This window comes from Schistocerca gregaria, chromosome X (assembly GCF_023897955.1).
Source record: "Schistocerca gregaria isolate iqSchGreg1 chromosome X, iqSchGreg1.2, whole genome shotgun sequence".
NCBI lineage: Eukaryota > Metazoa > Arthropoda > Insecta > Orthoptera > Acrididae > Schistocerca > Schistocerca gregaria.
Window position 1 is genome coordinate 313,829,261 of NC_064931.1, and position 24,306 is coordinate 313,853,566.

Below are 24,306 nucleotides of genomic sequence, written 5' to 3' on the forward strand. Positions count from 1 at the left end.
CTACATTTTTAGCAGTAGACTGAGCCTCAGTTCGCGTTTGATTTCCAGTTGAACTAGTCAACGTTTGATCTTTATAAATATCCATGAGCGCACCATGAACATCAGATAGTTGGTAACGTGAAGGACGCACTGCATCAATCCTACTTTCCCGTCTAGTATCGCTCTGTGGTTTTAGTGTCAAAACAAGCACCTGACGCAACAGGACATCCCAACGATAGGTTAAAGCCGAAAAATACACATAAATCGTGTTATTTCTATTGCCATATCCGAGTCCACGCAAATTTTCTAATGCAAGAGACATCTGATCTAACTGATCAAAAACTTTTTAGTTAAGCGAGCGCCAGTTGTGCCCATAAGAGGAATAAAGCCTAAACATGTTCTTTCATTTCACTCTTACCTTTACAGATCGAATGGTCATGGCCATTTCGTCAACATGGCTTATGTCGGATGTGCAAGCTAGAATTAGTGAGTAATATTTAACAGAGCGAATAAAATATAATATTTTTTCTGGATAGGGTTAGCGAACAGATTGATCAGATTGTTTTTTGGATATTTTTACCAGATAATGAACATGAATCTCCTTGTTAGAAATTTTTCTCAAGTTTTCTTGCATAATAGGATCAAATAAAGCCAGGTTTCAACTAATTTTAAAAAGTTTCCATTGTCATAAGTATGTATTTTGTAATGTGTTCCGCGGAAAGATAAGTTTTGACTTCCTAGAACTTTCATCAATGCCATTAACCTCTGCGGAATATGTTGACAGTATTTTTCATCTTCATTATTAATAAACAAACATTTTCTTAATCAATGATTTTATTTATCTTCAATCTAATGTGTAGTTCTTTCAATTCCTGGTAAGACTCCAAGTGACTACTGCTTTTCTCGTGAGCTAGTAGTATTATAGATATATTTTTCCAGTAGTTCACACCTTTGTTACATAGAGAGTTTTTACCATCTTTAGAACAAAGCTTCAAAAGCAGAATACTGCATCTCTTGGAATTGAAATTTGTGTCCACCATTAACTAGATTCCTTTTTAATGTAATGCAGAAAACTTTCTTGTTGTTGTCTAATGGAAAGTTGACATTTTTTACTTGAATGGGCCTTGTTCAACAAGAAGTTACCGCACATGATGCGTAGATGTATCCCAGGTTGCAGGATCGCTGAAATGTAAACGAGTCCAAAATCATCTTCTTCCTTACTCGTCCTCCTTTCACTATTTTGGGGGATACTTTTTGTTTCGGGAAACAAAGGAGTCTCTGTAGTGTAGGTTTCTATGTGAGGATTATTTGCTTCTTCTATCACATGATCATCTGTACATTTTCCTGATTTTGGATGTTGAGGATTTGGACGAAGACACTTCTCGATTGAGCCTGTTTACTTCGCTAATGACAATTCTTTCTCTAACTTCCTCTCACGAATATATGCTCCGGATAATTATTTTCTATCGTCTGATGTGTCGCATCAATTAACCAAACCTTAAATAAAAAAATCATTTACGTACATAGCAATGAAACTGGAGGCCAATTCAGTTTTTCAGCTTTTTTATGTTTATAGTCAAACAACCATATTTAAATTAAAGTCCATGTACATGTATCAATAAAGTTAGTTTTGAAGATATTTGAACAAATAAACACAGTTCAGGTATATATATGTTGAAGAATGAGTGCCGATCTCCGTCCAGCGTCTTCTTCTTCTTCTTCTTTTCTTTTTCCAGGATGACACCTGTCGATGTAAATTTGGAATGTAAGTCACTAATCAAGTACAAAGTTTCATGCAGATCATAGCAGCTATTAACTGATGAGAATTTGAACTTTCCGTCGAACGTGAATCGTTGGTTTTACCTTTAACCATCTTATAGGCACAGTCGGATTAAAATTACTTTACGATTGACATTTGCGCTCCTACAGCCAATCAGAGCCGCATTTCGTGGCGCATGCGCTCCATACATTATCACAGCTGATGATGGTATGCACTCTTGTTTGTCTTTAAAGTTCTGCCAACGTGTTTTTTTTGTTGTTTATAGCGACAAAGTATTATGCGGCCAGGAAAACATGGCCCCTTGGCTCATAGCATACGGGGAGCAGTAAAGTTTGGGACAACGCGGCCGCGGGGGCATAGAGGTGATGGGAGGCGATTTATTGTCAGAGCCGGCAACTTACTCGCATCTCCAAAGTGAGCTATGTACTCACTGCGCCCTACCGATCAGTTTCACTTTGTGAAAGAGTGTTGTAGACACGCTATTGAACAAATGTGGTGCCCATTTCATTGTGAAATTAAATTAATTAATAATAACACTGTCAGACAGTGTTAGACAGCATAAGTTGGCAGTGGTACGAATTTCGATCGGTAATTGTCTGGAACCATCGGAGGCAGGCACCAAGTTTCCGTGTCTGCGCCTTACTTTATCTGCACCCGTCTCATCTCATTGCGATTGAAATGGCTGTGATATGGTGGCAGCCTTAGAATTATTTAGTCGTACTTCTTAGCCACTTTGATTCAAGGGTGAAACTCAAGGTTATCCCTTGCAACAGTATCCAGTAATTTGCCCTTTCTGGAGTTTTTCTGCAACGGAAATACTTCGTCGCTTCAGGCGATATTGACGCGCATGCTCATAATTCTTTTTAAATAACTGCAAGTGTTTGGAGGGAAGGTCCTACCTCGATGTCTTGAAATTTGTATTTTTTCTTTTCAATTTTCACAAGTGTTTATAGGGATTGCCTTCGCGTCCACTATTCTGTCTATAGCTCTACACGGTGGCAGCAAAGGCCGCCATTGTCCTTTCCTCGTTCAAAATACACTCCTGGAAATTGAAATAAGAACACCGTGAATTCATTGTCCCAGGAAGGGGAAACTTTATTGACACATTCCTGGGGTCAGATACATCACATGATCACTCTGACAGAACCACAGGCACATAGACACAGGCAACAGAGCATGCACAATGTCGGCACTAGTACAGTGTATATCCACCTTTCGCAGCAATGCAGGCTGCTATTCTCCCATGGAGACGATCGTAGAGATGCTGGATGTAGTCCTGTGGAACGGCTTGCCATGCCATTTCCACCTGGCGCCTCAGTTGGACCAGCGTTCGTGCTGGACGTGCAGACCGTGTGAGACGACGCTTCATCCAGTCCCAAACATGTTCAATGGGGGACAGATCCGGAGATCTTGCTGGCCAGGGTAGTTGACTTACACCTTCTAGAGCACGTTGGGTGGCACGGGATTCATGCGGACGTGCATTGTCCTGTTGGAACAGCAAGTTCCCTTGCCGGTCTAGGAATGGTAGAACGATGGGTTCGATGACGGTTTGGATGTACCGTGCACTATTCAGTGTCCCCTCGACGATCACCAGAGGTGTACGGCCAGTGTAGGAGATCGCTCCCCACACCATGATGCCGGGTGTTGGCCCTGTGTGCCTCGGTCGTATGCAGTCCTGATTGTGGCGCTCACCTGCACGGCGCCAAACACGCATACGACCATCATTGGCACCAAGGCAGAAGCGACTCTCATCGCTGAAGACGACACGTCTCCATTCGTCCCTCCATTCACGCCTGTCGCGACACCACTGGAGGCGAGCTGCACGATGTTGGGGCGTGAGCGGAAGACGGCCTAACGGTGTGCGGGACCGTAGCCCAGCTTCATGGAGACGGTTGCGAATGGTCCTCGCCGATACCCCAGGAGCAACAGTGTCCCTAATTTGCTGGGAAGTGGCGGTGCGGTCCCCTACGGCACTGCGTAGGATCCTACGGTCTTGGCGTGCATCCGTGCGTCGCTGCGGTCCGGTCTCAGGTCGACGGGCACGTGCACCTTCCGCCGACCACTGGCGACAACATCGATGTACTGTGGAGACCTCACGCCCCACGTGTTGAGCAATTCGGCGGTACGTCCACCCGGCCTCCCGCATGCACACTATACGCCCTCGCTCAAAGTCCGTGAACTGCACATACGGTTCACGTCCACGCTGTCGCGGCATCCTACCAGTGTTAAAGACTGCGATGGAGCTCCGTATGCCACGGCAAACTGGCTGACACTGACGGCGGCGATGCACAAATGCTGCGCAGCTAGCGCCATTCGACGGCCAACACCGGGGTTCCTGGTGTGTCCGCTGTGCCGTGCGTGTGATCATTGGTTGTACAGCCCTCTCGCAGTGTCTGGAGCAGGTATGGTGGGTCTGACACACCGGTGTCAATGTGTTCTTTTTTCCATTTCCAGGAGTGTACTCATGAACTTTGTTACGGTAATGCAGGAAAGTTTCCTTGAAGCCACCAGGAAACAGTGTGACGTCAAACTTCGCCGAGCGTTTCCAGTGCTTACCCTCAATAACAGATCTCTTACCACCTGACACCATGCTCTGACGTCAGCCAATACTGCGCCCCCTCACAGCCAACCGACAATCGAAGACAGGAAGAAGGAAGGAAGGAAGGAAGCAAGCAAGCAAGCTTCCTGTTATACGGCCCGTCGACAGCCGGACAGACGGAAGAGTAATCACAAAGTAACTTCAATGGGACTATAGATTGAAATCATTATATACTAAGAGAAAACAAATACTTTTGTAAAAAAGAAATATTTTCTTGCGGCTAGAAATTACTTTGATGAAAGTTTTCAACTTAATGATTTTCTTTAAATAGCCATCACGTTAAAAATAATTGTAAATAATAATAAGTTAAAAATAATTATCTGAAGGACAGAGACATAATATCAATTCTAAATATACTGATCGATTTTTATTTTTAAATTGTATAAATAAGCTTTATTTTTCCTCCATTAAAAATTATTTCTGGTTCTAATATTTTGATTCCAACAGTATTTTTTAAATATTCTGTGTAAGAAATTTTTGCCTCTGCCAAAAGTATTTTTTTTATCAGGGCAAAATAAAGTAAGTTCCAGGAGGATAACTTGACGCAATGATATTAGTTTATTCTTTTGTACTCTGCGCTTCCTGCGCCGGCCGTGCGGTTCTAGGTGCTACAGTCTGGAACCGGGACCGCTACGGTCGCAGGTTCGGATCCTGCCTCGGGCATGGATGTGTGTGATGTCCTCAGGTTAGTTAGGTTTAATTAGTTCTAAGTTGTAGCGACTGGTGACCTCAGGAGTTAAGTCGCATAGTGCTCAGAGTCATTTGAACCAATCTGCGCTTCCGCCCGTTTAAAAGTGGAGTCGGCTTGTTATTGTACTTGGAGGATGTTAATGGTTACGTTAGGTTAGGTTAGTGGCCGTACGTCATTCTGAAGCCACTCCCCCCCCCCCCCCCCCCCTCCCACTCCGTGTATCCCAGAGAAGATCGTTGAGTATCCCAACTGTCTGCGATCTGTGTATTTTCTTGTTATCATGTTATAGTGTTTTAATTGTCTATGTGTTGTGTAACTGCTTAACCAGCCTACCATTTGCTCAGTTGGATGTGGCAAACCGTCTTAAAACTACGTCGAGGTTGACTGTCTGTGCAGCCCTGTTAGTGACGACACGAGGTAGGCTCGAAATTATGCTGTTAAGCCACCCAGTACCAATGAAGCAACCGCTTAGCGTGCCCGGCTATCCCACCGGGTAATAATATTAATACCTACATATTATGAATATATGTAGACGTACCTACGACACAAATTCATTTCACGGTTTCTCAGATTTTCACAAAACGCAAATGTGAAGTGAATAGGTACTCATCTAGCTATATGAACTGAAGTATTTATAGTGCTACAGAATATTCTTGTTATATAAAAGGTAGGGAGCGTATTGAAATTGAACATGATATTTACTTACTTGTAACCGATTGCAGTTAATTCCGATGAGTGTAGGTCGTTAGTGTTTCCCGTCTTGTCGTTATTTTCTTCTTCGAAGCCGTGATAAACAAAACAATATTTAAACTAACACATAATGCTGTAACAGACTGAAACATTACTGTAGCAACAAGGGCCCCGCCGGCCAGGTGCGGCGGTGGGAGTAGCTGACGTCACGCAATCTACTCAAGTAAACTGAAGTACTTTCTCCTGTTCTGTTCCTGTAGTCTGTGGATGTACGGTTTCGACAGCAACAAAGATGGTTTAAATGGCTCTAAGCACTATGGGACTTAACATCTGAGGTCATCAGTCCCCTAGACTTAGAACTACTTAAACCTAACTGACCTAAGGACATCACACACAGCCATGTCTGAGGCAGGATTCGAATCTATGACCGCAGCAGCTGCGCGGTTCTGGACTGAAGCGCCTAGAACAACTCGTCTACAGCGGCCGGCTAGCAACAAAGATATATATAGTTGGAAAAGCCTCTCCTGCTTCAATTGACGACACACACACACACACACACACACACACACACACACAGCCGCGCGAACGCGCGATTGTTGCACCTAAGAGCAATTATTTATAGCGTCATTACATTTTTTTAATGCGTGACAGTAAGGTAGCCGCGAGGCTGCAAACTGACCTTCTCCATTCATCCTCCTTCACGCCATTTGCACATGTGCTAGCCGTTGCTGTGCGGTCCGTTTTTCACAGCCGATAACCTTGAGTTATTTGGCGGCCTAAACCTCCCCCACACTTTTTTTATCATAGATGATGATGTGGATGGTTTTATGGCGCCAATTTTCTATTACAGTAGAAGGCCGAGCGGCGGGCTGTGCGTTTAGAAATAGCTTATCTTGTCGCGAAATTGAAGTAGATAATTCCTGTGAGTTAGTTTGGGCAGAGGTCATTGTTGGCAAACGGAATAAAATAGTAATTGGATCCTTTTACAGTCCTCCCAGTTCAGACGATACAGTTGCTGAAAGGTTCAAAGAAAACTTGAGTTTGATTTCAAACACGTACCTGGCTCATAAAATTATAGTTGGTGGTGACTTTAATTTACCCTTGATATGTTGGTGAAAATACATGTTTAATTCCGGAGGCGTCCCCCTCCGTAGCGTAGCTGTAGCATTACTGCCTACCACACAGGGGGCCCGGGTTCGATTCCCGGCAGGGGACTGGGTGTTGTGTGTCCATCATCATTTTCATCATCATTGACTCGCAAGTCGCCGAAGTGGCGTCAACTAAAAAGGACTTGCAGTACGGCGGCCGAACTTCTCCCGAATGGGGGCCTCCCCGTCAACAGTGCCATACTATCAATTCATTTCATTACGGAGGTACGCATAAAACATCATCCGAAATTGGGCTAAATACATTCTCTGAAAATTATTTCCAGCAGTTACGTCATGAGCTCACGTGAATAGTAAACGGTTGTGAAAACGCACTTGACCTCTTACCAACAACAATCCTGAGTTAATAACGAGCATCAAAACGGATGCAGGGATTAGTGAACGGATGCGAGAGTGAATACTGTAACCCCCAAATCCTCCAAAAATATACCTATTCAAAAAAGCAGATAAAAATTCACTTGACGCCTTCCTGTGAGACAGTGTCCACTACTTCAAAATTAACAATGTAACGGTAAGTGTAGACCAGATGTGGCTTGAATTCAAAGAAATAATATCGGCAGGAATTGAGAGATTTATACCAAATAAATTAACTAACGACTGAACTGACCCTCCTTGGTACACAAAACTGGTTAGAACATTGTTGCAGAAACAACGAAACAAACATGCCAAATTATACAGACGCAAAATCCCCAAGATTGGCAATCTTCTACAGAAGCTCCAAACTTACCGCGGACTTCAATGCGAAATGCTTATAACAGTTTCCAAGCCGTAACTTTGTCTCGAAACCTGGCCGAAAATCCAATGAGATTCTGGTCGTATGTGAAGTATGCTAGCGGCAAGACACAATCAACGCCTTCTCTGCGCGATAGCAATGGAGATACTATCGAAGACAGTGCTGCCAAAGCAGAGATACTAAACACAGTCTTCCGAAATGCTTTCACAAAATAAGACGAAGTAAATACTCCAAAATTCGAATCAAGAACAGCTGGCAACATGAGTAATAGAAGTAAATATCCTCGGAGTAGTAAAGCAACTTAAATCACTTAATAAAAGCAAGTCTTCTGGTGCAGACTGTATACCAATTAGGTTCCTCGCAGAGTATGCTGTGTGATAGCTCCATGCTTAACGATCATATACAAACGTTCGTTCGACCAAAGATCCGTACCCAATGAATGGAAAGTTGCACAGGTCACACCAATATTCAAGAAAGATAGTAGGAGTAGTCCACTAAATTACAGGCCCATGTCATTAACGTCGATATGAAGCAGGATTTTGGAACATATATTGTGTTTGAAGATTATGAATTACCTCAGGGAGGTCTATTGACACACAGTCAACATGGATTTAGAAAACGTCGCTCTTGTGAAACACAACTAGCTCTTTACTCGCACGAAGTCTTGAGTGCTATTGACTAGGGATTTCACAGTGATTCCGTATTTGCTTCGTGATACATTACCCGTCTTAGAATGGACCGTTTACCAATAGCGGAAAAGGTCAATATCGTGTTGATGTATGGCTCTTGTGACCAAAATGTCCAACTGGCGTGTGCTATGTATGCTGTTCGGTATCCTGGACGACAACATCCAAGTGCCCGGACCGTTCGCCGGATAGTTACGTTATTTAAGGAAACAGGAAGTGTTCAGCCACATGTGAAACGTCAATCTGAATTTCTGGAAGGCTTTTAACACCGTACTACACAAGCGGCTTGTAGTGAAATTGCGTTCTTATGGAATACCGTCTCAGTTATGTGACCGGATTCGTTATTTCCTGTCAGAGAGGTCACAGCTCGTAGTAATTGACGGAAAGTCACCAAGTAAAACAGAAGTGATTTCTGGTGTTCCCGAAGGTAGTGTTATGGGCCCTCTGATGTTCCATACCCGTATAAACGATTTAGGAGACAATCTGAGCAGCCGTCTTAGGTTGTTTGCAGATGACGCTGTCGTTTATCGATTAGTAAAGTCATCAGAAGATCAAAACAGATTACAGAACGATTTAGATAAGATATTTGCATGGTGCGGTAACCCTAAATAACGAAAAGTGTGAGGTCATCCATATGATCGCTAAAAGGAATCCGTTAAACTTCGGTTACACGATAAATCAGTCAAATCTAATGGCAGTAAATTCAACTAAATTTCTAGGAATTACAATTACGAACCACTGAAATTGGAAGGATCACATGAAAAATGTTGTGGGGAAGGCTAACCATAGACTGAGTTTTAGTGGCAGGACACTTAGAAAATGTGACAGATCTACTAAGGAGACTGCCTACACTACCCTTGTCCATGCTCTTTTAGAATACTGCTGTGCGGTGTGCGATTCGTATCAGACAGGACTGACAGACTACATTGAAAAAGTTTAAAGAAGGACAGCACGTTTTGTATTATCGCGAAATAGGGGAGAGCGTGTCACTGATACAGGGTGTTCAAAAATGACCGGTATATTTGAAACGGCAATACAAACTAAACGAGCAGCGATAGAAATACACCGTTTGTTGCAATTTGCTTGGGACAACAGTACATTTTCAGGCGGACAAACTTTCGAAATTACAGTAGTTACAATTTTCAACAACAGATGGCCCTGCAAGTTATGTGAAAGACATAGAAGACAACGCAGTCTGTGGGTGAGCCATTCTGTACGTCGTCTTCCTGCTGTAAGCGTGTGCTGTTCACAACGTGCAAGTGTGCTGTGGACAACATGGTTTATTCCTTGGAACAGAGGATTTTTCTGGTCTTGGAATTCCACCGCCTAGAACACAGTGTTGTTGCAACAAGACGAAGTTTTCAACGGAGGTTTAATGTAACCAAAGGACCGAAAAGCGATACAATAAAGGATCTGTTTGAAAAATTTCGACGGACTGGGAACGTGACGGATGAACGTGCTGGAAAGGTAGGGCGACCGCATACGGCACCCACAGAGGGCAACGCGCAGCTAGTGCAGCAGGTGATCCAACAGCGGCCTTGGGTTTCCATTCGCCGTGTTGCAGCTGCGGTCCAAATGTCGCCAATGTCCACGTATCGTCTCATGCGCCAGAGTTTACACCTCTATCCATACAAAATTCAAACGCGGCAACCCCTCAGCGCCGCTACCATTGCTGCACGAGAGACATTCGCTAACGATATAGTGCACAGGATTGATGACGGCGATATGCATGTGGGCAGCATTTGGTTTACTGACGAAGCTTATTTTTGCCTGGACGGCTTCGTCAATAAACAGAACTGGCGCATATGGGGAACCGAAAAGCCCCATGTTGCAGTCCCATCGTCTCTGCATCCTCAAAAAGTACTGGTCTGGGCCGCCATTTCTTACAAAGGAATCATTGGCCCATTTTTCAGATCTGAAACGATTACTGCATCACGCTATCTGGACATTCTTCGTGAATTTGTGGCGGTACAAACTGCCATAGACGACACTGCGAACACCTCGTGGTTTATGCAAGATGGTGCCCGGCCACATCGCACGGCCGACGTCTTTAATTTCCTGAATGAATATTCCGATGATCGTGTGATTGCTTTGGGCTATCCGAAACATACAGGAGGCGGTGTGGAGTGGCCTCCCTATTCGCCAGACATGAACCCCTGTGACTTCTTTCTGTGGGGACACTTGAAAGACCAGGTGTACCGCAAGAATCCAGCAACAATTGAAGAGCTGAAGCAGTACATCTCATCTGCATGTGAAGCGATTCCGCCAGACACGTTGTCAAAGGTTTCGGGTAATTTCATTCAGAGACTACGCCATATTATTGCTACGTATGGTGGATATGTGGAAAATATCGTACTATAGAGTTTCCCAGACCGCACCACCATCTGTTGTTGACAATTGTGACTACTGTAATTTCGAAACTTTGTCTGCCTGAAAATGTACTGTTGTCCCAAGCATATTGCAACAAACGGTGTATTTCTATTGCTGCTCGTTTAGTTTGTATTGCCGTTTCAAATATACCGGTCATTTTTGAAACACCCTGTATGATGCAGGATTTGGGGTGGGCATCATTAAAACAAAGGCGTTTTCCGTTGCGATGGAATCTTCTCACGAATTCCATTCACCAATTTTCTCCTCCGAATGCGAAAATATTTAGTTGACACCGAACAATATAGGGAGAAACGATCTCCATGATAAAATAAGGGAAAGAAGAGCTCGTACGAAAATATATAACTGTTCATTCTTTCTGCGCGCTATACGAGATTGAAATAATAGAGAATTGTGAAGGTGTTCGATGAACCCTCTGCCAAGCACTTATATGTGATTTGCAGAGTATCCATGTAGATGTAGATGTGCGAGGCTGTGAGCGCGCCCCAGCTACGGGCGAACGCGCGAGCTGTACAGCTCAGACTGCGGGATGCGCAACTGACGTAAACAGCTACTATTCCTGTACTCGTTTAACACTTACTCGCAGAATTCTGAAGAGTCAAAGACAATGTGTGTAACACTGACTGGCATCTAGTCTGTTGCTTGCCTATATACAGGGTGGTCCATTGGTCGTGACAGGGCCAAATATTTCACGAAATAAGCACGGTTCAAATGGCTCTGAGCACTATGGGACTTAATATCTTAGGTCATCAGTCCCCTAGAACTTAGAACTACTTAAACCTAACTAACCTAAGGACACCACACACATCCATGCCCGTGGCAGGATTCGAACCTGCGACCGTAGCAGTCCCGCGGTTCCGGACTGAAGCGCCAGAACCGCACGGCCACCGCGGCCGGCACGAAATAAGCATCAAACGAAAAAAACTACAAAGAACGAAACTCGTCTAGCCTGAAGGGGGAAACCAGATGGCGCTATGGTTGGCCCGCTAGATGGTACTGCCCTAGGTCAAACGAATATCAACTGCGTTTTTTAAAATAGGAACCCCCGTTTTTATAACATATTCGTGTGGTACGTAAAGAAATATGAACGTTTTAGTTGGACCACTTTTTTCGCTTTGTGATAGATGGCGCTGTAATAGTCACAAACGTATAAGTGAGTGGTATCACGTAACATTCCGCCAGTGATACATTACCCGTGTTAAAATGGACCGTTTACCAACTGCGGAAAAGGTCGATACCGTATTGATGCATGGCTATTGTGATCAAAATGTCCAACGGGCATGTGCTATGTATGCTGCTTGGTATCCTGGACGACAACATCCAAGTGTCCGGACCTTTCGCCGGATAGGAAACAGGAAGTGTTCAGCCACATGTGAAACGTCAATCACAAACTTCAACAAATGATGATGCTCAAGTTGGTGTTTTAGCTGCTGTCGCGGCTAATCCGCACATCAGTAGCAGACAAATTGCGCGAGAATCTGGAATCTCATAAAAGTCGTTGTTGAGAATGCTACATCAACATCGATTGCACCCGTACCATATTTCTATGCACCAGGAATTGAATGGAGTCGACTTTGAACGTCGTGTACAGTTCTGCCATTGGGCACAAGGGAAATTACGGGGCGATGACAGATTTTTTGCACGCGTTCTATTTAGCGACGAAGCGTCATTCACCAACAGCGGTACCGCAAACCGGTATAATATGCACTATTGGGCAACGGAAAATCCACGACGGCTGCGACAAGTGGAACATCAGCGACCTTGGCGGGTTAATGTATGGTGCGGCATTATGAGAGGAAGGACAATTGGCCCCCATTTCATCGATGGCAATCTAAATGGTGCAATTATGTTGATTTCTTACGTAATGTTCTACCGATGTTACTACAAGATGTTTCACTGCATGACCGAATTGCGATGTACTTCCAACATGATGGATGTCCGGCACATAACTCGCGTGCGGTTGAAGCGGTATTGAATAGCATATTTCGTGACAGGTGGATTGGTCGTCGAAGCACCATACCATGGCCCGCACGTTCACCGGATCTGACGTCCCCGGATTTCTTTCTGTGGGGAAAGTTGAAGGATATTTGCTATCGTGATCCACCAACAACGCCTGACAACATGCGTCAGCGCATTGTCAGCGCATGTGCGAACATTGCGGAAGGCGAACTTCTCGCTGTTGAGAGGAATGTCGTTACACGTATTGCCAAATGCATTAAGGTTGACGGACATAATTTTGAGCATTTATTGCATTAATGTGATATTTACAGGTAATCATGCTGTAATAGCATGCGTTCTCAGAAATGATAAGTTCACAAAGGTACATGATCACATTGGAACAACCGAAATAATATGTTCAAACATACCTACGTTCTGTATTTTAATTTAAAAAACCTACATGTTACCAACTGTTCGTCTAAAATTGTGAGCCATATGTTTGCGACTATTACAGCGCCATCTATCACAAAGTGAAAAAAGTGGCCCAACTAAAACATTTATATTTCTTTACGTACTACACGAATATGTAATAAAAATGAGGGTTCATATTTTGAAAAACGCAGCTGATATCCGTTTGACCTATGACAGCGCCATCTAGCGGGCCAACCACAGCGCCATCTGGTTTCCCCCTTCAAGCTAGACAAGTTTCGTTCTTTGTAGTTTTTTGTTTGATGCTTATTTCGTGAGATATTTGGCCCGGTCACGATCAATGGACCACCCTGTATGTTAAACGGGGGATTCATCGCTCCTGGTACCGTAGCACAACAGCAAAGTTAACCGCACCGCAAGCGCGCGCGGACTCGTCGCGCATCGGTGCGTCCACACTGGCTCGCCCGCCGCTCGTGCTCATCGAATTCGTCATATTTGGACTGGGTGCGCGCGCTGCGCATGCGCGACGCACCGCGATCCATCTCCTGTCAGTTTTCCCAACGAACACTTTGAATGTTCGCAGTTCAGATTTGAACGGGAGTGCGAAAAGTTTGTCGTTTTTAGCGCGTATATGAGTATTGTATTGCAAGATATTAATGAGAAAAGAGCGATTTTTAAGTTGAACTAAAATATTACATTTTAATTAATATCTCTAGAGTATTGTCAGGCCAAATTTGGCGAATGGGTCGTTAAATAATTGTGTAACAAAATGACTGCCATCACTGTCACCTCGGCTGTTTCAGGTGCCAAAAGCAATGGTTGTCTTAGAACCCGAAACACTGAGCTTGATATACCAAAGGCGTTCTCGACTATCCGTCGGGCCCTACTCAAGCGATAATTAAGAATTATCTGAGGAGTTCCTTTGGCAAAGTCTCCAGAGTATGGCTTCATGAGGTTTTCACTTACAAGGAGACGGCACGACCGTGGGGTCGGGGATTTGTCCGCAATTTTGTGTGGTGAAAGAGGACCCCTAACATCTCACGTGGTTAAAATATTAGGACGCACTACTTGGAAAATCCCGAGAAAAATCGATCCAAAGTTTCTTAGGTGCCTTATGAGCATAAAATGTTTGTATAGCGCCGAGCCGCCGTCTGGCTTAGGTACAACAGTCGGCTCTCAGCCGTGGCAGCGTGCGGCCGGCCCCGCGCGCCGGCCCCGTGCTCCGCTGCAGGTTTGTTTACTTCCGCGTCGTAGCTTGAAGGCTCGAGTCCGTCCACCGTGAACAACATGTCGAGCGCATACCGCCGTGCGACCCTTAAAGTTTCCTTCCCAGCTGAACATGCGCGACCTCGTGCACATGAAGTTGAAACGTTCCTACGTGAAGAAGTTCGTTTAGATCCTAACCACGTTATCGGAATCCATTTTTCGATCACGAGTAGCGTCGTTCATATTAAAATGACAAACACCGAGGTGTGTGAAGATGTTATTCGGCGCCATACCAATGGACTTAAGTTCAAATATTCTGATGGTCACGTCGGAGCATTAACACTTGAACTCGCAGAGTACGGTCAACGCACGATTAGGGTGTTTGAACTACCATTTGAAGTGCCGAAGGACGTAGTTGTCTCTGCGTTACAACCATACGGTAACGTCATCGGTTACGTAGAGGAAAAACGGCAAACCTTCACGACCTACCATGTCCTTAATGGTGTGCGTCAGGTAAAAATTGAACTGAAAAAACATATACCATCATACCTGACAATTGGCGGTGTGCGAGCCATTGTCATGTACGACGGCCAACCCCGAACATGTGCGGGTTATGGACAAGAAGGCCACGTCAGATCCGCCTGCCTGCTACGCCGCCTGATCCAAACGCCGGTCGGCGAGGAAGCGTCCCCAGCAGTCATCACTCAGATCCCTGTCACATATGCCAAGGTTGCCCAGGAAGGTAGCACCTCTACACAGGGTCTTCCTGCTCTGTTGACGTCGTCTGATCAGGCAGATGCAACCGCTACTGAGATTCCTTCTGAGGTGGCACAGACGCCAGATCCTGACCTGCCACATCATCGCAGCACTGTGACTGAAAATGCTGCTGGGATGGACGTTGATCCGGGAGTGGTACCTACTTCTGCTTTCCTTCAGACTGGTCCGGAGTCAGACGAAGGCCACCCGCAATCAGACTCGGAAGGACCTGTTCGAAAACAAGGGTCGACACGAAAGAGAAAGAAACGTAGCCGTACACCCCCTGATGAATCCATTCTACGGATGGATGCCAGAGATGCAGAACCGAAGATGGACGACAAACCGCTCTATGATGTCCAAAAGTCTGATGCGAACGACCCGCCACAGGCGACCACTGGCAACGATCACCTCTCCTTACTGGCGCCGTCGCCCCCACAAGTCGACGTTGAAGAAAGTCTATATGCTGAGCCGAAAACTACGTCTCCTCTCCTCATGGATGATGTAAACAGTCGGTACCCTACCGCAGTATCAGTCTCCTGGGCAGACGACGTGGAGATCGAAGGGACTGGGGTGGACGGTGCTGATGATGGGGCGCCCCCATCGGTTGCGCCCGCGCCCGCAAACTCTCCACAATAGCAACCTCTTCAGCGGACCGGCAAGATCGACGACCTCTCGCCCCTGAAGAAGCAGCCCCACCTGTGCCTGTGGGACTCCAACACCAGCATTATCGTGTCGCAACGATTAACCTCGCGACCATTCGTGCGCCCCACAAACTAGCGTTGCTCCGCGATATGATTTATGATGCGGACATTGATATTGCGCTTTTTCAGGAAGTGCATGTCGCCGATTTTTCACCACCACATGGCTTCACGGCGCATCTTTCTCCCGCTTCGGACACCGGTAGTGGTGTTGCCATCATCTTACGAGAAGGTCTTCCTGCCGAAGATGTCCTATACCTCCCCAACGGCAGAGGTATGGCCCTTACTCTCTTTGGTGTACGCATCGTCAGCATTTATGCGCCGTCGGGCTCCAGCTACCGTCGTGAACACAATGCCTTCTTCGCAGATGAAGTTACACCCCTTTTTATGGGACCACACGATGACTGGGCCATGGGTGGAGACTTCAACTGCACCCAGCGACCTCAGGATCAATTGCCGCGTCAGTCACCATGCGCAGCTCTGGAAACAGTCGTGACGCGGCTACAATTTGTCGACACGTGGAGACATGTTCACGGTGATCGTTTGGGCTTTACGTACTAAACTGCGCACTCCTCTAGCCGACTGGATCGCATCTGCATCTCGCGATCCCTAATTCAACGCACACGACAGGCTGAAATCTGGCCTGTTGCTTTCTCAGATCATGAGGCTTACTTCTGTGACGTTGTTCTCACAAGACAGGCAGTATGGCACAGACGTGGTTTATGGAAACTGAACACGGCACTTCTTAATTCACCTGACTGTCGATTTCTAATAGAAGACACTTGGATCACATGTAATAGACGCCGTCCCACGTATCCGTCTACCATATCCTGGTGGATCCAGTGTGCAAAACCTGCTCTTCGAAAAACTTTGATCCGATATGGCAAAGATGTTGTCGCCTGGAGGAAGAGCACTATGGACTTTTACTACAGGATCCTACGAGAATGCTCCACGATGCCAGCGTCCCCTGAGCGCCATACAAGGATAAACCATGCTAAGGCCCAAATCTCCAATCTCATGCGAAGGCATTTGGAAGGAGCGATAGTACGATCTCGTACTGCTGATCGCATGCCTCATGAACATCCATGTATGTACCATATCATCCAAGAACGCCAACATCGTCGCCGAAAATTTATTCCCATCCTAACAGACCAAGATGGGCGTCGCTACGTAACCCAATCTGCAATAGGGAATGTGCTTCACGCCCACTACCAGCAGCTCCACGCCGCAATTCCACATTCCCCAGAGTTGATCGAGGAAGTCTCACAGCTCAACTTCGGTGGTCTCCCAGGAGATGCGGCGATTGACTTGGTGTCAGAGGTGACTGATGATGAAGTCCGCGATGCAATCCGAGCAGGAACCATCAATCGCTCCCCACGACCCGACGGTCTTCCCCTCGAATTTTATCGCACCTTCCGTGATTTGTTAGAGTCCACCTTCACCTCCATATGTCGGGAACTGATGTCTCCGGAAGTACCTGTGCCGGACTCTTTCATGGAAGGAATTATTATTCCAGTACATAAACCGCATGGTGGCAACAATTTCAGTGATTATCGGCCCCTCACCCTCCTTAACAGTGATATGAAAATCTTCACTCGCCTTTTGGCGGCACGACTTAAAACCGTTGCCCGATATGTTGTGTCGCCAGATCAAGCATCTTTGGGAGGGGATAATAATATCCGCACGGGTTTATGCCGCTACAGGGATATGATCGCCGTTACCCAGGCACAACGCCTCTCTGGGGAACTTGCGTCTTTGGACTTTAGTCAAGCTTTTGATAGGGTTGACCATTCGTTCCTTACGGCCGTTCTCCACCATATGGGTTTCCCAGTCGCCGTTATCACGGTAGTGATGCGTCTTCTGCTGGGTGCCTCTTCCAGGATTATGTACAATGGCAGACTCACTCCTCCGATCAAAATAGGTCGATCCGTACGTCAAGGTTGCCCTCCATCAGCGATTTTGTACGCCTTTTCCTTGGAATCCTTGCTATGTGGGCTCAGACAACGTTTGGTAGGGTTGTCCATAGATTGATACCGATTCTGTTGCACGGCCTATGCTGACGATGTAGTCATCTGTTTACGTAATGCCGACGAGGTTCGAGCTGTTTTGACGTGGGTAGCGACTTATGGTGAGGCGTCGGGTAGCTCTTTAAACGTACGTAAGTCACAAGTTATGTTCATTGGCACGGGACTCCCTGTGGAGTGTGTTACACCTCTCACCACCGTTGATACCATTCGCTGTTTGGGAATAGACTTTTCATCTGATCTCCGGCGTTCAGCCGCTATCAACTGCAGACGCCTCCTTTTAATGATCAGAGCAGGTCTTATGGACCATCGCCTTCGATCCCTAGATATTCTCCAACGAGCTCGATATGTCAATATATATATCGCATCCCGAGTTCCCCATGTAGCACAAGTTCTACCTTTCCCGCTTACTGTGGCACGTCGCATGTTGGCAGCGATGGCATCTTTCGTCAGCTCTGGGCTGTTGTTCAAAGTTAACTATGCAACCCTTACTCTTCCCCGTGAACGAGGTGGGATAGGTCTGTTTCACGTGCCGGATAGAGCTCGCGCCCTATTTGTCAGCTCCCAGATGACGGTATGGACACGATGCCCAACGAGCCTCACTGGTCTCCTCCTGACGGCATATACGCCGGTCTCACTGTCAGCCCCAGTGATGATCTCGGACGTTCCGGTCCAGTTCCATTATATACGATACTTCTTTCTTGAACTCAGTTATCTACGCCTCACCTTACCAAGACAGCTTTTACTCAAGACAAAGGCAGTATACAATGTCCTTCAATTAGGTCGTCCACCTAACCCGATTGAATAAAAGTTCCCCCAGGTATACTGGCGTCATGTATGGCGCGCGGTTTTCGCCCGTTACCTTGACACGAATGTTCAATCTGTCTGGTACCTAACTGTCAATGGTAAGCAAATCAATCAATCTCGCCTTCATCGTATCCACCTCGCCCAATCACCTCTCTGTTCCACGTGTGGAGTCCCAGACAATGATGAACATCGGTTTGTTTGCGGACCGGCGGCGGAGGTTTGGCACTTGATTCGTCTTATTGTCGCTTTTCTAACGCGAGACATTCAGGATCGGATTACTCCCCTTTCATTATTATTTCCGTATCGTGAATATTTTCCTCGGACAAAGACCAATGCTTTGAATTGGATTCGCGGACATGCCATTCACTACCTATTTGGACAAACTGTAGACTCTGTACTCGATTTTTGGACATACCTCAATGACCGTCATTATGTCGTTGTCCGTCACCCAAAATACAGACAATTTTTCTCGAACTTCCTTGGGAGTGCTTTCCACGACCCACCTCGCAGCTGGAATGTGTTAAGCCAAGAAGAAGAACGTTTCCCGTTTGAACCAATGAACATTTCTGAACAATTGAACAGAACACATCAATTTCGAGAAGACGTGACTCAACATATTACCAGCGGGGCGCAGAAGGCCGCTGATCAATGACACAACAAAACTAGACAAAAACAAACAAAAATAATAACATAACAACAATAAAAATAAAAATAAAATTCAGAAAAAAGAAGATTTTGTTTTGTTTGTAAGGATAGCCCTAACCTTGATTTCCTATATTTACCCTGGTAGATAGGCAGCTCTCTGGGGTAGGTTTAGTCAGGAGCCAACGCCTGAAGTGGAACAGATTTTTTTCTTTATTTTTTTAGGATGAAAAGTGGCGGTGGCACTTGTTTCTTTTTTTTTAGTTCCATTTTATAAAAGGGTTAACCTCATGTAAAAAAAAAGAAAAAAAAGTTGTTTAGGGCTCGGGTTCTTATACCAGAGGTCTCGTGTTCGATTCCTCCTCTGGCACTTTTTTTTTTCATCCTGTTTCATTTTCTCTGGTTACTCCACCAATGATTCAGAAAGTTTCCCAAACCTACATTATCTTTAACAAATTAGTTTCATTATTGAAAAAAAATTATTTTCTTTTTGTCCAGCAACACAATTCATGGCGGTGGGTTTTCCATTTTTCATTGTAAAGTATATGAGGAGAAACATTGCCTTTTTAATCAGATTAACAAAGTCGATTGGAAAACATTCAATTTTTATACATATAATAATTATAAACAAGAACCACAGTGGTAATTATCGTACAAACAAAGCAATAATTTTTGCGACATACTGCGCAACATATAAAAGCGGATTTTTTACAATCACAGGACGTTTGCAATAAATCAGTACAAAAACATGCCCCATTAACATTTACGAAAATGTTTCGAGTTTCTGACAATTTCGAGGCAAACCAGGCATATTGAATCATGTCTCCGAATATTGGTGACGATAATTGATGGTGAATTATGGAATGAATTTTATGCAATCTTCTCGGGAATTAATTTCACGATTCTCCTGTAACATTGCGCTGCAATTTTGCAAGCAACAGAAGAAAAAAAAAGTGACAGAAGAGGAATCGAACCCGAGACCTTTGGCGTAAAGATCCGAACGCTAACCGTATACGCCAGACGGCGGCTCGGTTCTGGACTCACATTTTACGCTACCGGAAGCCCCAATGTGCTCCCAGTTTCATACTACGTAGCTTGCTCCCTTGAAAAATTCCTCCATCCGAAATTCTTCCTTAGTATCCCACGTCAGCAAACATAAAGTTACAATTTCCGTACACTAATGCAAAAAGCACAATAATGAAGCTGGATTTATAACTGAAGTACTCTGTACCCGAGTTCATTGCAGCTTGCAAAACAACATGTTTCCCGTTCAGAGCACCAACACAGTGAGGCAGGTTCCATCGAGTTTCAAATATATTGCTTACTTCCTTCCAAGCTGCAGGTGTCGCAGGTAGCTAAACAGAAATCATACTTAAACGTAAAACAGGACTGATAATTGTTCTGGTGACTGGAAAACTACTACGTTATTGGTCTGAGGCGAACGACACGACTTAATGTTTTTAATGGCCTCCTATTTTTATGTTGGTCACGTAATACCAGTAATACATAATAATTAATATTGGTTACTATTGATTATTACTTGTAATTTACAGGAGACGGATGAGATTATTAGAAGTGAAGATGACATCGAGTCAGGACTCAACATTTCTAAAGACAGCCAACAAGAGCCAGCGAGGTCAACATCTACTGCCAGACCTACTAAGCGTAAGCGAACTGATGTAACGACTCAGTGATGAGGAGTGCGTTGACATTTTACAAACTGCTGCAGAGAAATTGGAGAAATCGATGCCTTTTTTACGTTCGTAGCTGCAAAAGTGAAGAAATATTCGCCTGAAACGCACAAATCGGTACAGCATGCCGTGTTTGACGTACTTGTGAAACCGGATAAAGGGTTTTTTGATTGGGCTGCTCCAAATGCTCAGCATTCCAACAACTGGCAAATTCCTCCAGAATGTGTATATCACCCCACACATTGTCAACAATACGTTTTGCACACTTTGCAACCAGTACCTGCTCCAGTACAATCGCCATCTGATTCCTTGACGCCTATCTTTTCCCAACCATCTCCTCCTGCATCAATAACTTCAGAAATATATCCTCGTAAATCATGGATGAATGCTGCACAGACTTGTGGTTTCATTAGTGCAATAGATTGCTTAGAAATTCTGAAAGTATACTGCAGGCTTGTAAATGAATCTCCCGTGGCAAGAAATCGAAGTGTTACTGCTAACCTGGAAGAATTAACCATGTTGATTTTATTTGCCTTTATTTAATGAAAAATAACAGAAATAGTAGATCAGTCAATTTTTTATATCCACGCTCACCATTGCTTATTTGGTCTGGATATTACGACAAATACACAGCGAATTATAAACAAGAAGGAAACAAATTATTTACAACAAATATTAATGCTCACCTGTCTTCAGCGGAAATTGCCGTGCAGAAATTAGTGTCCTCTTGTCGAAGTCTGCGGTCCAATCTTCTGCTGCAGATTTTCAAAGTCTGAAGGTGACATTCGACAGAAAATTTTATTTTGACCACATATTTGTTGTGACTTCAAATTCATCATGAGTTCTGCATTATTTCTTTTTTTTATAAAGTCAGTGTGCCCCCAACGTCGACGTTTCGTTTTGTTTTTCGACAAACTTGTCATTAAGAATGCAGCACCACTCATCACCATAATCCCGAGATTTTCCCGTCGCGTAGACATGTTTACAGCTTGACTGCAAACCGTGTGCTCGTGAGTTTCCTGTGGGTCGCCGGAGGTTCGTGTGCGGCTCGCGCACCGCTCGGGGTTCGTGGCGCGGAAGTGTCAACGTGGCTTTGAACGCCGCGCCCTACGCCATTGCTTAGTTTGCCTATGTGGCCGGCCCTGAGTGCATGCACCATTGCACCTCCACACGCATGCTCAAATCTCATGTACAAAGGCCTTAACTGCAAAACTACGCCTACACTTCCGCCATCCACCACCACTACGGCACGTTTCGCCTCCACCACAGTTACCCATTTTCTTCCGCCGTTCCGCATGCATCGCTACGACGATGCCGGCTGTTGGCTGTTCGATTTACCTTCCCTGGCTGCATTCCACACATCTTTTTACAGCAGACATCGTACTCGTAAACTTGTGTCATTTCTTACATTTACATTGTCTTCATTGTCTCTATCGTATTTACCTAATTTCATTCCATTTTAATAGCGAAGACATTTTTACTTCAAACATTGAAATCGACCTCGTTGCTGTCTCCATCAATCAGCAGGATCTCTGAAGCGTTTCCGTATGTCGTTGGTCTGCTCTACAAGCAACACAGCAGTGCTTGGCTTATACGCCACAACAATGCACCACACTTAACCATCGAAAATAAATACGTTTTTCCCTGAATGAAGCGTAATCGTTATAACACCATTAAAACTATTACGAGCTGGCAATACGATTTTGCAAGGTTAAGCTGCTATACATCCAAAAGAAAACGTGTGCCGCAATTCTGCTAGCTATTGCTGCTAAGAAACAATATAAAATAATGACCCGAAAGATTTCGTAAACTGTTTTCAGATGAGTCCTGCACTGGATGACAAAGTTACTTATTTCGGTACAGTATAAGGTGGAGAAGCAAAATACTTTAATTAGAGAGGCAATAGCAATAGACGAGAGAATAGGAACAACTTAGAAATTTCTGGCACCAGGCTTGAAGTTTAATGGTGTAGTATCAGCAAATCCCGTTATCAAATCTGTCACGGTAACCTGTGAAATAGTTATATCTGCTCTGTACGGATGTATACAGGTAATCAACGCAACACATTTCTGTTTACTTTTTCTGATAAATTGTTGAGAATGACGTATATTTCTCATACCTCTTTACTAGTCAGTGCATATAAATGGCGTACTTTTAGGAAAAAAAGCCTCCTTCCACAGTGCTCTGTAATTCAAGAAGCCAATAACATGTTTTCAAATTAATGAAGAAAGCAATATCATAGAGAATCCTTTACTGCCCATCCTAAAGTGGTATAAACAATAATTACACCTGAATAGGCTTATTAAGAGTATTTTGCGTTGAGTCTGCTCTAAGATGAAATGAAAACACAACAGTGGTTTATGAAGTTCTGTCAGTATCTGAATGGCGAACATTCTCAAACCGTCAATATTCTATCTTAGACGCTCAGTACATATTGACAACATTGAGAATATTTTTGGGGTCATCAATGCTACTCGATAATCTACATCTACATCCATACTCCGCAAGCCCCCTGACGCTGTGTGGCGGAGGGTACTCTGAGTACCTCTATCGGTTCTCCCTTTTATTCCAGTCTCGTATTGTTCGTGGAAAGAAGGATTGTCGGTATGCTTCTGTGTGGGCTCTAATCTCTCTGATTTTATCCTCATGGTCTCTTCGCGAGATATACGTAGGAGGGAGCAATATACTGCTTGACTCTTCGGTGAAGGTTTGTTCTCGAAACTTTAACGAAAGCCCGTACCGAGCTACTGAGCGTCTCTCCTGCAGAGTCTTCCACTGGAGTTTATCTATCATCTCCGTAACGCTTTCGCGATTACTAAATAATCCTGTAACGAAGCGCGCTGCTCTCCGTTGGATCTTCTCTATCTCTTCTAACAACCCTATGTGGTATGGATCCCACACTGTTGAGCAGTATTCAAGCAGTGGGCGAACAAGCGTACTGTAACCTACTTTCTTTGTTTTCGGATTGCATTTCCTTAGGATTCTTCCAATGAATCTCAGTCTGGCATCTGCTTTACCGACGATCAACTTTATATGATCATTCCATTTTAAATCACTCCTAATGCGTACTCCCAGATAATTTATGGAATTAACTGCTTCCAGTTGCTGACCTGTTATTTTGTAGCTAAATGATAAGGGATCCATCTTTCTATGTATTCGACATTACACTTGTCTACACTGAAATTCAATTGCCATTCCCTGCACCATGCGTCAATTCGCTGCAGATCCTCTTGCACCCAGCACGTAATCATGATGCATCGTGACGCAGTGTGTTGACAAGTTCTGTTTTGGCCATATTTCACCACATTAAGTTTCCTGCAAGGGCCAGTCACCTACAAGTATTACAAACTGATGACTACAGAAGTAAAGAGGATATAAAATATAGACTGGTAACAGCCAGAAA